Source organism: Oryctolagus cuniculus, chromosome 1, assembly GCF_964237555.1.
Source record: "Oryctolagus cuniculus chromosome 1, mOryCun1.1, whole genome shotgun sequence".
NCBI classification, from domain to species: Eukaryota; Metazoa; Chordata; class Mammalia; order Lagomorpha; family Leporidae; genus Oryctolagus; species Oryctolagus cuniculus.
This window is the reverse complement of record NC_091432.1, coordinates 158,762,563-158,775,609: the sequence shown is the minus strand read 5'-3', so window position 1 is coordinate 158,775,609 and position 13,047 is coordinate 158,762,563. Positions and strand designations below refer to the sequence as shown.

Genomic DNA, 13,047 nt, shown 5'->3' with positions numbered 1-13,047 from the left:
AATATAGTTTGTACACAGCATGATATGAATTTCATACTAATAATACATTAGTACTTCTAATGGTTGTCTCTACCTGTTGAGACTGAATCTCTGTTATGCCCATTTTTGTACTTTTCTGTATCTTCTAATTTATCTACAACGAACATGTTTCATGTTTAAATCTTCTTTCAAAAGTTACATGTATTTTTTCCTTTAAATTTGAAAGCAACAGCCTTAATAGTTTTTAATTCCCATGTATCATATGAGACACAAAACTCAATCAAATGTTTAATAAAATTAATTTACAAATATTATGGGCTTTTTCAGAAATACAAATTCAAAAATGAAAACAAAGTTATGCCAAAATAAAGAACTGGGGTTATTTTACACAGAAGGCAGAAGACAGACACAGTTCCTTTTCAACAAACTATCTTCCAATCAATGAATTCAAATGTTTGTGAATTAATCTGTTTGTGAATTAATCTTCACATTTTGGAGGTAAAAATAGATTTTTGATGACTATAAATCATTTTTAAAGTATCATTTTCAGAAATTCTACACACGTGATTTAAAACCAGACTTTCTCTTGCAGTTCCATTGTACACAAGGCTTTACCTGCCTTCTGTCTGAGAGCCAACCATTGCTGTGGCTCAGTAATTCCACTAGACCCCCTTGAGACAGGCCATGTATCCTCACCAGTGCCTCATTTGGGTTCTTCTGGTAAACTGCCTGGTACAAATCCATAATGAAAACCTACCTTTGAGGCATCCTGTTCTCACACCTACCTTTTATGGAGCTAACATTCAAAAGCTAAGAAAATTAAAATCAGATCAACAAATGAAAAAATAAAATGCACCAAGGAGTTTAGAATTTCTGGGAGGAAGGCTTAGTACCCATACTCAGCTGTGATTTAGAATTCTCCTGGTGACAGTCACAAGTGTTTGATGTTTAACCTTTATACATTTTTAATTCAAGAACATTTTCCATACTCACTTTCTCTTTCCTCTTTGTAAACCCCTTGTCAAAATAAGAATCAAACTTGAACAAATAATTACTAAATAATCTTCCATTAAACTTGTGGATTAAAACAATCCTGAGTAAAGATTAATTTTCTAGATATATTATTTTTGGCAGAAAACATAATATATCTAGTTAGTTGAAAACAGTGAAGTTTGGAAAGCAAACAGAAAAAAAAGATAACACGTATTTTAACAGACATACCAATATTATGAACGCCATCAAATACCATGTATTATTTTTTGTCTGTAGCATTTTAAAAATTTTTTTCTGCTAAGTAGAGGAGAGAAATGGATTAAGAAGCCATTTAGAGCTTGTTAAAATGGAAGAAAAATGACTTTAAAGTGCAAACTACAAATCAGCTTATAATCAATTCTGGCCAAAATTGAAGCTATAACTTTAAAACATAAAATACTTGATTTTTATGTTCAGAAAATGTTCATATTCAAATAGTGTAATTTGTTTTTCCATAATAGCAAATAACTTTACATCTTTTAAAAATAAGAATGTTAAGAAAATTAAAAATTTCTAAAAATAAATACACATTTAATAAAAATAAATAAATACACATTTTTGCTTGCCTCAATTATTTGGAGTCTAAGCTGATTAAAATATCACTAGTACATTGATAATAATACGTTGGTAATTTTATCAATATAATGCCTCAAGGTTTTTAAGAGAATTTCAACTTTTGAAGCTAAGATTAAACTTCATTTTTATTCCAATACTGAAATTATTGAAGGCTTCAGAATATATCTTTCTTTCTAGAAAATGACAATTTATAGACAATCAATCCTACTACCTTACCACTGTGTCTAGTAAATAAATGTTTTAAAACTATGCACTTGATGGCTATCATCCAAAATACAAGCCTGGGACTCACTGTCACATTCTCTACAGAGATCATCATTAAGGACCCTTAATGAGCTTTACAAAGAATTTTTCACAATTCAGACGAATTTAATAGACTTAATCCTCTTCTGCAGCTTCCTTCTAAAGTTTGCTAACAAATATCCACCAAGGATGACGCCAGGAAGAACACTTTGGTGTCCAAAATTTAAAAGCCTCCTTTGATCTCCTACACAACTTAGCAGCTGCATTTCTGTACACTTAAAAGAAACACAAAACTCACCAGATTTGTTTGTTTGTTTTTCATTTGGGCAACCTTCAAACAGATGAACTATGATGACTCCAGCTGTCTCCTCACTTCATTCTGCCAAAAACCGGAGGTGCGACAGGTGCAAGGATAGCAGCAGCCAGCCACGCTGGTCAGGAGCGCTGAGGGGAGGAAGCCCTCTCCGAGGGTAGGGGCAGACGGGGGGCAGGAGAGCCTGCTACAGGTTGCAATGATTGGCTTTGGCAGCCCTGTCTTCCAGCTTTGCTTCCAGTCGGTGGAGAGTTTGCAAATGATGGCTAACTCCTGTGCCCAAAGGGCTGACTCCTAGAGACGTCCCAGTGCCCCTGTGTCAACTGTGGAGTTAAATCAATGCAAAGGGAGAAAAGTAAATTAATAACAAGTCCCGCATCTGCTCACACCAACAGCCACCTTTAGCAAAGGAAGGCATTTCTTCATGGCCTGGGGATCTCACTGGTTTTCCTAACTGGATGGTAATTTCACTAACCCTCACTTGACGCTGTCTGTGTAGTGCATTGATTATTAATACTTGCATGAAACATTTCCTGACCCGGGTGCTATTTATAGCCAAAGTCTCCTTTGTTTACAGCGCCTTGTGGATCAGGAGGGAATATACCATTTACCCTGTGCACCATGGGGTTTTGCCTCACCAAGACTTCTTACTTAACATTAAACATGAAATAGGATACTTCACGATGGTGACAAAATACAATAAAACAGGTGGTCGTCCTTTTTACGTCTTTATGCAAGCTAAGTGTGCATGCCTAAGGTGGCTCAGCTGAACCACCATCACACTGACGGTGAGGAGGAGGAGCTGCCTTCTGACGTAAAAACCTCACCTTGGGAGTGTGCACAGATGGCAAGAGCTCACTGTACCTTTGGACACTGTGCAATGTTTCAAAACTCAGGGCAGGAATCTCACCTAACTCACTGTTCACAGATCTAAAAGTTTCCAAAAAAGGAAAATCCCCATTTCCTCTGTAATTGATCTTACTTGTGTCTGGCTTCTCAGTTTTACAACATTTCTAGCAGATGATGCTCACCAATACACAATATTTCTGATGCAGTGTTCTGTACTGGCCCTTAGATTTCTGCCCTCCTCCTTAAATCAAAATCTGAGGATGATCTTAATGAATTTTTTAAGATAGGTAAAACAATGACAAAAATAAAGAAATGCAATGGATAGGCTAGATCAAACCACTTGATGGGGCAGGCATTTGGCCTAGCAGTCACACACCAGTTAAGACACCGGCATCTCAAATCACAGTGTTTGGGTTCAATTTCCAGCTCTGCTCCCGATTCCAGCTTCTTGCCAATGCAGACCCCACGATGCAGCACGTGAGGGCTCCAGTAGTTTGTTCTCACCCACGTGAGAGACCTGGATTTTGTTCCCAGCTCCTGGCTTTGGCCCATTGCGGGTATTTGGGGAGTGAATCAGCAGATTAGAGCTCTCTCTGTTTCTTTGTTAAATAAAAAAAGAAATAAATAAAATATAATAATACACCATATATTTGGTACAGTTAAAATTCTGTATCATTTAATGGCAATATTAGGCAGGTAGTGTATGCAGCAAGACTCTAAAAAGACCTTGAAAAGGCCTTTGTTTTATGTATCAGGTCACTGAAGTCTCCAATGATTGTATGACTTGCTTAATGTCCAAGAGCAAGTTCACTGAGATAAGGAGAATGAATTCAAGCCTCCTTCATTCCAGAGCCCTGTTCTTTCCATGATTTCAAGCCTTGTAATGGTTAAGTTCTACATTATTTCCTATTACTGAATAACAAATTATTACAAATGTAATGGCTTAAAACAACTCATATTTCTTAGGTCACATTTTCTGTGAGGCAGAGGGAATTCCATCTACCATAAGTATAATTTAACAAATTAAAGCACAGATATGTATATTTAAAGGTCCTACCCTTTTCTAACAGCCAGTGTTAAAAGACTACTTGCATCAACGATTTCTATTCAATGGCTTTACCTTATATTTCTATTCTTTTTCTGTTTCTTCCAATGCAGTAGCATGAGGCTATGGAGTATTTTTATTAGCTCTGTTTTTCTTGTTGCTTTAGTACATGGGCCAAGAAAATCTTGGCCATGATGTCGCTTAAGGACTATTCTTTTGCTGAAAATACAAGGCAAGTCACAGTACCAAGTTTTATTTTGATGCTATGCAGTGGAGGTACCCAAAGGCTTTCACAAACGGGTAGGATTTAGCCAATGAAATAGAAGAGGAGAGAGCACCAGAGATGGGAAAAACTCAACAGCACTTTGGCAGCTAAAGTGGAAAAGTTCATTGTGTGGGAGGTGCAGCTTTATGCCCATCCATGCTCATCCACAGACAAGCTCTGGGTTTTCAGAAAATAGAAAGCATTTGCTTAACAGTGCTTGAGATACTATAGGAAGAAAAACATTTTGGACTTGAGATCTGGATTTATCTCTGGGATCTCTGGCAAGTCACTAAAACTCTCTGATTTCCTCTTCCATTTATGTAAATATGGGTTAACAAAAATTTCTCAGGCCACTAGCGAGAAGTAGATGAGAATACACACAGGTTGGTAATATCTTAGCAATCACTTAGGATAAAAAGAGTAAATTTCACTTTGAGAACAGATCAAAATTTGGTTTAGGTAATGTTGGTCACAGGCCAAGGTTGGTGTATTATTTGATGAGTCGACATATTTGTAGAATCTAAAAGTTCTACCTATGGATGCTAATATCATTTAAATATACTTGATGTAATAATATAAAGTATAAAACAAGTCATAAGAAGACTAACAGTAAAAAGAAATCATTCTGCCTTCACTCTATTCTCACTGCCTGAAGTATGCTACATTAAATCAAGCGTGGACTTTTCCAAACTCCCACGTATTTATGCATAGATTTATACACATGTAGGTAGAAACATAAAAAATAGGGGATTATTTTAGAGAAGGGTAATCATACTACACAAGGAATTCTGTAAACTGAAACTTGACAGAATATCATAAACTACTCATACAGGTCAGTTTGCAAGGGTACTTCAAAAAATTCAAGGAAGAAAGATGAAATTTAAAAACAAGTTTATCTTGGTACCGATACAAAGAAACACACAAACTTAAAAGTTACACATTTCCATGAACTTTTTAAACTAAATTTATCTCCTTCCCCTTAACTTACATGTATGGGAGTGATTTGGTGGCTGGGTAACTGCTTTCCTTTTTTATTTAAGGAATATACACCTTCTATTTAGTTCAGTATTTTTTCCTTCCTTTCTGTGTCTTTCCTTTGCCCCGACCCCACCATTCCCAACCACAGGTAACTCCTGTTAACACTTACACAAATACACACAGACTCTTACATGAGAGACTTGCTATTATTTTATAAAAATTGGATGAGATTACACATATTTCTGCAAATCTTTGATTGCCTACTCAACATTTCATAAAAATCTCTCCAAGCTAATACAGCTCTAGTTCATTCCTTTTAAGAGATGCATGACTTTGCACCCTTGACCATGCCATTACTTATTTAACTGTCAATATACTTGTATTTATTTCCACTTGTAGCTGGTTTTTTTATTTCTAAGGAATAAATCTCTATAAATAAACTTGCTAGGTTAGCATACGTATGTGTTTTTAATTATAACTTTAATAATTTGCACTACCATGTTCCTTTTCCAAAGGTATACAATAAATCCTAATATAAGTGAATGAATGTACTCTTTGATTTGTGTGTCCTGTAAAATATGTCCTGTAAAATAAGCCTTTGGGAGCTGGCATTGTAGTGTAATGTGTTAAGTTGTTGCCTGCAACGCCAGCATCCCATATGGGTGCCAGTTTGAACCCCAGCTGCTCCACTTCTGATGCAGCTCCCTGCTAATGCACCTGGAAAAACAGAGGAAGATGACTCAAGTCCTTGGGCTCCTGCACCCATGTGGGAGACCTAGATGAAACTCCTATTTCCTGGCTTCAGCCTGCCCCAACCCTGGCCATTGTGGCCATTTGGAAAGTAAAAAGTAGATGGATAATCTCTCTCTCTCTCTCTCTCTCTGCAATTCTGCCTATCAAATAAATAACATAAATCTTTATAAGTAAGCCAATATACAAACAAGCCTTTGCATTTGTAATGTTTAATTTCGTCAGCATGCTATTAGTGAATTGACAGATCATGTCAATTTTCCGTGTGTTTAGTGTGTGTATATACTGTTTAGATTTTCTGCTGGCTTATTTGTGTTTTTCAAATATGTATGATTATATATATCCTTTGTCACTTCAATATCATTTGTCATGATTGTTTTAATAAATATGTATCTATATTGTTTTCATTTATAGTTTGAGTTTCAAAGCTTCAATATATAGTTCTCTTCCACACCAATATGGTGTCTAGGTTTTCTGGAAAATTTTTATTTATTTATTCATGTATTTGTGTGTATTTCCATCTTTAATCATCATGTAGATACCTACACAGCTTTTGAATTCCAATCTCATTCCAGTTTCATTTTCCTAAATCCATTCCAAATAGTAGGATGAATTCCTAAAAACAATCATTCAAATATTCAGTGTTAAACGATCACACTTTTTTTTTTCTTTCAACCACAAGCCTGACAGTAATCTTTCAATTCTGGTAAGTTTAATATCTTACACTAATTTTTTAACTTTTATTTAATAAACATAAATTTCCAAAGTACAAATTTTGGATTATAGCGGCTTTTTCCTCCATAACCTCCCTCCCACCCACAACCATCCCATCTCCTGTTCCCTCTCCCATCCCATTCACATCAAGATTCATTTTCAATTATCTTTATATACAGAAGATCAATTTAGTATATACTAAGTAAACATTTCAACAGTTTGCGCCCACACAGAAACACAAAGTATAAAGTACTGTTTGAGTACTAGTTATACTGTTAATTCACATAGTACAACACATTAAGGACAGAGATCCTACATGGGGAGTAAGTGCACAGGGACTCCTGTTGATGATTTAACAATTGACACTCTTATTTATGGCATCAGTAATCACCTGAGGCTCTTGTCATGAGTTGCCAAGGCTATGGAAGCCTCTTGAGTTCACCAACTCCAATCTTATTCAGACAAGGTCACAGTCAAAGTGGAAGTTCTCTCCTCCCTTCAGAGAAAGGTACCCCCTTCTTTGATGGCCCATTCTTTCCGCTGGGATCTCACTTACAGAGATCTTTCATTTGGGTCTTTTTTTTTTTTTTTTTTTTTTTTGCTACAGTGTCTTGGCTTTCCATTCCTGAAATACTCTCATGGGCTTCTTAGCCAGGTGTGAATGCCTTAAGGGCTGATTCTGAGGCCAGAGTTCTATTTAGGACATCTGCCATTCTATGAGTCTGCTGTGTATCCCACTTCCCATGTTGGATCAATATCATCAAAATGATGTGAACAAAGATGTATTAATTTTACTCCAGTCTATTATCACACAATGACATACATTCTAAGTGCAAATACATATAAGGTGCACAAAATGATAACAAATTTATTCAAAATGTGAGAAAGTGAACACACATACACGTGAATTTAGGTTACCCCCCATAGAGAGATACCTGTTATAATGTGGGCAGAGGGCTGAAGGTAGAAGAAGGTAGTGGAGGAGAGACAGTGAAGGTACCTGAGCAATGCTTCCAGCCATGGTCTACAGCAAAATGAATTAGGGGTGAGGGCTGGTGCCTTTATAGGTGTGAAACTCCCTGGGAATCTTGTGATACAGTCATAAATCCCATGTGGAGCTCAATTTCCATATTTTCATTGTGTCCCCTCTTAGGTCACATATGAAGTAGGGACATCCTAGGAAAGGGGGCATTTTGATTGGCAAGTAAGAGGATAGAATTATAGTTTGGAGTCTTGCAGCAACTTTCAGCTCACAGAGACCTAAACTAGCTACCTAGTTACACCATATCAAAAATATTCACTCCTAAAAGTCTTTATTTGGATTTAGGTTAAATGATTAAGGTATTATTTATGAGATTGATTTATTTATTTATAAGATTAATATTTTTAAAAGACATAATTCAATCTTTATCACTCTGTTGTATCATGGTATAACTGCTTCCATTTGTTCAGTGCATAGAAGGATAACTTATTTTTTATTTGTATATTTCTCATAAATACAACGGTAAGAATATAGTAATTCTTCCCACTGTACCTGCCCTCTCACACACCTTTCTCTTCTCTCTTCTGTTTAGTACAAGAAAGAAAAAGAAAGAATGGAATAAAAAAAAAACTTAAAGAACTCTTACTCAACCTACTAGACAAGGTCTGTTCTATGTTATTGTTTCTTGAAGGTGATTTTGCTTTTTTTCCTTCCACTTTTCCCTTCCTTCCTCCCCCTTCTTTCTTTCTTTCAAGAAGAACCCATGGATGATGCATCTTTTGTGAGCTCTTAGACATAACTATAACTTATGAGACATAATAATATCTTCCATTTAATATACCAAAAGGAAGTGATTCTTGAGAATAAGTTTTACTATTAAGTCTCATGGTACCACTACCATTTCTGGGGACAGAGGTCCTGCACCTGTTAATGCACAGTGACTCTTGTTGTTTATTTAACAGATAACACTCATATATGACATCAGTGATCAACCAAAGCTTTTGACATGAGCTGTCTCAGCTATGGAAGAGAATGATAATTTATTAAACTGTTGAGGTATGCTTTGTTTTTAAAAAAAGATTTATTTATCTGAAAGGCAGAAAGACAAAGAGATCGGAAGAGAGAAAGTGGAGAGGAAGAGAGAAAAAGAAACCTTCCAGTCACTGGTTCAGTCCCCCAAATTACAACAGCCACATCTAAGTCCAGCAGAACTCTGGAGCCAGGAACTCCATCCAGATCCCCCACACAAGTGGTAGGGAACCAAATACTTAGGCTTTCTTTCTGCTGCCCTCTCAGACACATTAGCAGAGCTAGCGTTTACAGAACTTATGAAACCAAGTCAGAGAAGGAAAAGAAGAGTTTAGAGGATGGAAAAGCAGTGCTAATATGCTACCTGTATCATTGAAATAGGTCCTAACATTCCATTTCCCTGAGCCTTGATTGTGAGGAGTGTAAAATAAAAAGACCCCTCTCCCCAAGGGAGTCCACTGGGTCTGGCTTTTCAGGGAATGCCTTGGAAAAGGGGTAAGGTCTTCCAGGAAGCCTGAGTTCAGCCTGCAATGCAGGAACATTACATGGGTGGTAACAATAGCTTTGGTATATGGACCCAGGGGAGCCTCAAACATTCATACTCTTGAGTTGGTTCAGAGAAGGCAGCTGAAGTTTCTTGGGCTTTCTAGAGGCCAAGAAATTTTGTGAACCAAAAGAGATTCACACTGGAGATGATGGAGAAAATTTAGGGACTTCAAAATCAAAGACATGGCAGGGTCTGGACATCACTAAATGTGCCCAGTAACTAGGCAGATACCATTACAGGCCATCCAGGGGCCAGGGGAGAGCAAGCTACACCACAGCAGAACCAAGGGTCAGAAGATAGACACAGAACAGACTCCCTTCCTAATGGCAAAAAGCATATAAGCTATCCAAAGTTGGATCACTCCCTCCAGGAAAAAGACAAATTTAACTTTCCCCCAAAGAGATTGAGTTTACATGCAAGAGAGTGTGTTGTAAACTGGAAGTTGCTGAGTGACCTTGAAGAGATAATAAAGGGTACATTAGAACCTTAGAAATTTTCACTTATGCATGTTTGAGTCCCAGTGTGGATATGCAGCTCTTATTAAAACAGATTTTCTATGAAGGCACCATTTCTTGTGGTAGCGTCTTTGAGGGCTACAACAGAAGATACATGGTCACTAATGAAAGCATGTGCCTTGGGCTCAATGCCATGCACATTTACGACCTCTCTTTGTTATCTGATTCCAAAAAGGGCAATCACCCCATAAATACTTATTCAGCATCTATATGTCTTGTACTGTAGTAGGTCCTGGAGGTACAGTGGTGACATGGCAGGAATCTTTCTTTGCTCTCAGAACTGACAAAGCAGTGAGCAAGAGACAGGAAGATGTTTTGTCACCCAGGATGGTAAATGTTATGCTTGGAGGGAACCAGCAGCTATGGTAGGTCACAGGACAGCGAACCAATCTTAAGGACAGAGGTGCACTTCCTGGAGTAAGTGATCCATTGGCTATCCTCTAGCAAGAAACCAGCTCCTTGGAGGAGGTGGACAGGTGGAGAGAGGAAGCCTGTTCTGACAATAAGAACAGCAGGTGCATGACTGAAGCTGTATGAGAACGTGTGGCATATAAGGAGTTGTGAGCTATGTACTTTGGCTGCGACCTACACAAGCATACTCCTCCAGGTTTTTCTTCTTTCAAACAGCAGCTTTCACGAATGAATCACTGAAATACCAAAGCCCCAATCTCCAAGATTCACAAATGGTACTTAAAGTTTCTTAGGATAGACTTCTATTTATTTTCCATTATCTCAGTTGCACAATTCTCATAGCCCAAAATAGAGTTCAGTATGTCTTCAGTAAAAATGGGATGATGGGGAGCAGGTAGTTAAATGTCAAGACATCGAAGAATTAACCTCCCCATGTATGCTCTAAAAATATAGCCATGGTGGATAATAATATAAATCATGCCTGTTGTCAGAGGTTCCCAAACTTTATCAGTTCCCTTAGTGTCTCTAGAATTTTTTCATAGTTCATCTAGATACAGATATATACAACAATTCCATTTACTAAAGTAGTTATGACACAACAGCTGCATGATGCCAAAAAGGAACATAGCACAAACTGGTATCGAAAGTTGGAACTACCTCAAGTTAGTATTCCATGTACTATCCAACACATATCAAATATTACTCTATTAATTTCAAAAATTAAAAACGTGCTGTTGTATCTCTGTGAGTTCACTGTAGCAGTCTTGGATCTCTCAGTGCAGATATACTGCAAAGCCTGGATGTCAGTCCTGGGGAATGTTTGCCTTCAGAGTCACAGCTTATCATTCCTTGCTCTGCTCAGTCCTGGGGGACTTTTACAGGTTCCTTTTCAATTGACTTCTAGCAAGGGAAACGGAACTAATTTGGGGTGGGGCATTGGGGAGAGGAAATCAGGTAACTCTCCCCCCATTCACTTTCTGCTCCTGTGGCATTTCTAAAGGTGGTGAGTCTTTCCTAGGGCTCCAGCTCCTGCCAGACAGCCTACCTGTGTCTAACTTCCACCAGGTGAACCCATTCCTTAGATTTATTAACATGGCCTCCTCATGTGGTCTTCCAGACTAACAGTGCCTGGCACAGAACCTCCAACAATGTTCATGGTGATGGAGTAAACTGTGTCTCCCCAAAATAGCATTCTGAAGACCTAATGAATATGATCTTAAAAATAGGGTCTTTGTAGATGCAGTCAAGATGAGATTATTATGATGGTCCCCAATTCAATATTGCTGTCATCCTTACCAAAAGGGGTGATCTGAACACAGAGATTTACATAAACATAGGGAGAATAGCACATGAAGTTGAAGGCAGAGATTGGGGTGATGCATCACCAAACCAAATTATGCCAAAGATCGCCAGAAAATCACCAGAAGCTAGAGAGAGACATGGGACAGATTCTCCATCACACTCCCCAGAAGGAGCCAGTCCTTTCAAATCTTTGATCCTGAGCCTCTGGCCTCCTGATCAACATAATAAACCACACATTTGTGGTATTTGTTGCAGAAGTCCTGGAAAATGAATATATCCACTTCTGGATCTTCATACCCTTGTGTAATGCTCTTTCCTTGAGTTAGGACTAGATTTAGTAAATCAGTTATAACAGTAAATGACAGATGTAGTAGGATATCACTTCAGATATATAAAGATGAGCTCTGTCTTGAGCATCTCTCTCACTCTCATACTACTTACGCTGGAAAGCCGGCTGCCTCAATGTGATGCGGCCCACATGTGGGAAGAGGCCCACATGGTGAGTGACTGAAGACTACCTACTATCACCTGAGTTTGAAAATGGATCCCTTGCCACTACCAAGTACACACAGATAAGACTAGAGCCCCAGTCAATAGCTTGACTATAGTTTCACTTAAAAAAAAAAAAAAAAAAAAAAAAAGGTTGAACCAGAGGAATCCTTCTAACAGCTTCCCACATCCTTGGCCCTCAGAAAACATGTGAGATAATATTTTATTATTTTAAACCGCTATCTTTGGGGTAATTTGTTATGCAGCAGTAGGTAAGTAACACAGGGTGGCAATGGATTCCTACTGCTGTTAATCCCTAGATTAACTATTGCTTCCTCGGTTTTTCCATCATCTGTAATCAATCCGGCATTCAGTCTCTCCTGTTTTAGACTCACAATTTTCTACTTGTAGCATGCTAACTAACATCTAAACTTTTTTTTTTTGACAGGCAGAGTTATACAGTGAGAGAGAGAGAGAGACAGAGAGAAAGGTCTTCCTTCCGTTGGTTCACCCCCCAAATGGCCACCACAGCCAGCGCGTTGTGCCAATCCAAAACCAGGAGCCAGGTGCTTCCTCCTGGTCTTCCATGCAGGTGCAGGGCCCAAGCACTTGGGCCATCCTCCACTGCCTTCCTGGGCCACAGCAGAGAGCTGGACTGGAAGAGGAGCAACCGGGACAGAACCTGTTGCCCCAACCAGGACTAGAACCCGGGGTACCGGTGCCACAGGCATAGGATTAGCCAAGTGAGCCACAGTGCTGGCCTAACATCTAAAATTATACCAAGACATGATTCATCTTACCAATGTGATGAACCCTTTACATAAACTAGAATACAGCAAGCCTATCTTTTGTTCTTGAGCCAGTGGTGTGCACTTAATATCTTATGCAGAGAAACAGTCATTTCTACCTTAATTAGTCAGAAAAAATCTTCAAATAACTGCCAGCTAAGAAACGGTAGTATTTCTATGATCACCCCTGCATCTCAGTCTCTTAGATAGAAAATAAAGCAAACATTTCTTATTTATGTA

At 38.2% G+C, this 13,047-nt stretch overlaps 1 long non-coding RNA gene across 6 annotated transcripts in view; it reads right to left on the bottom strand.

Annotated features, from left to right (window-relative positions):
* Positions 1–13,047, bottom strand: part of LOC103348247 (uncharacterized) — a 109,350-nt gene that overhangs the window by 47,572 nt on the left and 48,731 nt on the right. For 3 of the 6 annotated variants that reach the window (XR_011379537.1, XR_011379538.1, XR_011379536.1), the window contains exon 3: positions 2,129–2,466. This is a non-coding gene — a long non-coding RNA (uncharacterized lncRNA). Of the gene's footprint in view, positions 1–1,562; positions 2,467–13,047 lie in introns of those variants that run through there. The other 3 variants (XR_011379539.1, XR_011379535.1, XR_011379540.1) reach the window with 1 other exon arrangement.